This window comes from Chinchilla lanigera, unplaced genomic scaffold, assembly GCF_000276665.1.
Source record: "Chinchilla lanigera isolate Chin_1 unplaced genomic scaffold, ChiLan1.0 scaffold00090, whole genome shotgun sequence".
Classification (NCBI taxonomy): Eukaryota; Metazoa; Chordata; class Mammalia; order Rodentia; family Chinchillidae; genus Chinchilla; species Chinchilla lanigera.
The window spans coordinates 6,501,538-6,504,988 of record NW_004955491.1 but is presented as its reverse complement, the minus strand read 5'-3'; positions in this window follow the sequence as shown (position 1 = coordinate 6,504,988).

Sequence of the window (3,451 nt, the reverse complement as noted above, 5' to 3'; positions counted from 1 at the left end):
CTCCTCGGTTATGAAAGCATGTATTTTACCATGGGTCATCCTCACCATCCATGCAGGAGTAATAAGATGATTCACTGCGACCTCCTCCAGAACTTGCAAATCTGGTTTTTCATGTGCCACTGTACTGAATTGGGTAACTTTAAAAACAAATCCTGGAGTGGTATGGTTCCACGGACCCTCTGAGATGCAAAACAGAGTTGCCCGGAGCATGATGCGGGTAAGTTTTGCTACTTTTGTACACGCACACACGCTGCCATTCAGCATGCCAAGTGTGTAAATATGTAGATTGCTCCCTGTATCCCTCAGGGAAAGGTACTGAGATGCACAGCTGGCTACTATAATACTTTAATGAAGTACAAATTTACAGTAGAAAAGTAAGGGATGGGTCTGCTGGGCCCAGTGTTATGCTCCTATTGGTCTGCCACTTACTGTTGGCCTTGTGACTTTGGAAAAATTATGGAGTTTATGCAGTTTTTTTGTTTTGAGACAGGGTCTTACTATGTAGTTCTGATGGCCTTGAACTCACTATGTAGCCCAGGGAGACTTTCAAACTCACGGTGAGCCTCCTGACTCAGCCTCCTGAGTGCTGAGATTACAATTGTGTGCCATCACACCTAACTTCAGTTTATGAAGTTTTATTTATTTTTTTTGGTACCGGGAATCGAACTCAGGACCTTGCACTTGCCAGGCAGGCACTTGTCCCACTGAGCGATATCCCTGGCCAGTTTATGAAAGTTTTAGAAATGGAAAAAGTTCTTAGAAGTTCTGCCCTTTGTCAGGCAGACCAGGAAATTTAAGAGATTAATCTGAGGACTGGGGATATAGATCAGTGGCACAGAGCCTGCCTGGCAAACATGAGGTCCTGAGGTTGATTTCTGGTACCAAAAAAAAAAAAAGTGAGATTCATCTGAGACTCAATATCAATCTCTGTGAAATGGGCCAGGAATACTGGTCCTGTCCATGTTCAAAGTTATGAGGAAAGAGTTCTTTAGTAATCAAAGTGCTATTGATATGTAAAGCATTTTACTGTCTGTTTTATTAATGATGCCTCAGTAAGAGAAGAAAGGAAAATACATTCAAAAGAGGAGAGCTGGGTGTGGTGGTACAGGCCTGAGATACCAGCACTCAAGAGGCTGAGGCAGGAGGATTGCCTTGCACTGGAGGCTAACCTGGGCTACACAGTGAATTCAAGGCTAGCCTGAACTACATAGTGAGACCCTGTCTCAAACAAACAAACAAAAATTGGTTGGATATGTTGGCAGATGCCTGGAATCCCAGCATTCAGGAGGCTGAGGGAGTTCAAGGCCAACCTAGCAAGACTCAAAAACAAGCAAGCAAACAAATAAACATAGGCCGGGTGTGGTGGTGCACGCCTATAATCCCAGCACTGGGGAGGCTGAGGCAGGAGGATCTTGACAAGTTCAAGACCAGCCTGGGCTACAAAGTGAGCTCAAGTCCAGCCTGAACTGCTTAGTGAGACCCTGTCTCAAAAAGACAAAAACAAACAAACAAACTGAATCAGAAGGAGGTTTTCAAGCCAGATGTGGTGGCACACACGTGTAAGCCAAGCACTGTGGAGGCTGAGCAGATGGCAAGTTTGAACCCAGCCGAGGCAGAATTCCCATTGCACAGAAGAAATCTTCCTAAACTCACTGGGCTCCACCTTGCCTTTCTGATGACTTCCGGTGAGTTTGAAGAAATGGCTCTAGAGGCCTTTTTTTTGTTTTTTTTTTGGAGGCAAGGTTGGATTATATAGTTCAGGCTGACCCCGGCTGAGACATTTCTTATGTCCAATTTTTTGGGGGAGTTGGGGAGGTACTGGGGAGGGAACCCAGGACTTCATTCATATTCATGCTAGGCAAGTGCTCTACACCCCAGCACTTATTCTTTTTTTTTTTTTTTTTGTCTTTTTGAGATGGGGTCTCACTGTGGAGTTCAGGCTGACCTTGAGCTCACTTTGTAGCCCAGGCTGGTCTCAAACTCGCAATGATCCTCCTGCCTCAGCCTCCTGAGTGCTGGGATTACAAGCATGAGCCACCATGCCCAGCATTTTTTGTTTCTTAAGACAGGGTTTGGCCAGGCCTGGTGGCACATGCCTGTGATCCCAGCACCTGGGAGGCTGAGGCGGGAGGATCACTGAGTTCCAGGCCACCCTGGGCTACATAGTGAGTTCAAGGTCAGCCTGGACCACACATAGTAGTCAGACTTCAGGCTCTGCATGGCCACCAGGGCTCTCAGGGCTCAAGACATGCTAGCCAGTGTAGGGGTAGCTGGTAGGCTGGGCGCGTCGGGCTGGGAAACAGGCCCTGCGACCTCCCCTGCGAGGCCAGCATAGAGCAGCACTCTGTCTCTAGCGGTCCCAGGTTTGGCTGCAGGCTTCACCTCTCAGACCCTCAGCACAGACCAGGTGAATGTGTCCCCCATGCTGCCTTTGTCCTGCATAGGAAATCCCTGGGTGTATTTTTCTTTTTTGTGAGACAGCGTCTCCCTATGTAGCCCAGGCTGGCCTCCAACTCCGTAACTCTCCTGCCTCAGCCTCTTAGCTGTGTGCAGAACCACACCTGGCTCCTTGATGTTAATTTTAACTGGCTTTTACATATATAGAATGGGGGGTGAGGTGTGTGTGTGTCTGTGTCTGTCCAGGGGAAAGGGGATCCTGATGTCCCAATGTGACCCCCTCAAAACTCACTATAGCCTTACACTTGCTATGCAGCCCAGGCTGGCCTCAAACTCACCACAATCCTGCCTCAACCTCTTGAATGCTGGCAATGTAGACATCTGCGTGGCTATTTTTATTATTTTTAAAATTTGTGCTTCTCTCCAGCTCTTTTTCCAACCTTGCTTAAAAGAAGAAAAGAACACAAAGATCTAAAAATCGTATTTCCTTCTTTTTTGGATAACCACACCAAAAAGGACTGGCTGCTTCTGTGAGCCGGCAGTGATGTCAGAGTGCTGGACATGGAGACATAAATTCGTATGTTAGATGATCATGCACGCAACAACCAGCCGGTAGTCAGAAAAAAGATACTGCGACTTTTTTTTGCACCTCCAAGGCCCAGGTACTCAATTTAAAAACCTTATGAGAAAGTTGGGTGTGGTGGCGCACACCTGTCATCCCAGTGCTTGGGGAGGTTGGAATTTCTGCTTTGTTCTATGCCGGTCAGCTTGTGCTCTGTTAGCACAAGTAGGGCCAGGGATGTAGCTCAGTGGCACATTACCTGCCTGGCAAGCACAAGGTCCTGAGTTCGACTTCCAGTACCTATACACACACACAAAATAATAACATCAGTTGGAGCTGGGAATGGTGATACATGCCTGTAATCCCAGCACTCAGGAGGCTGAGGCAAGATGATCACTGCAAGTTCAAGGCCAGCCAGGGCTATAGAGTGAGCTCAAGGCCAGCCTGAACTACTGCATAGTGAGACCCTGCCTCAAAAAGACAAAAAAAAAA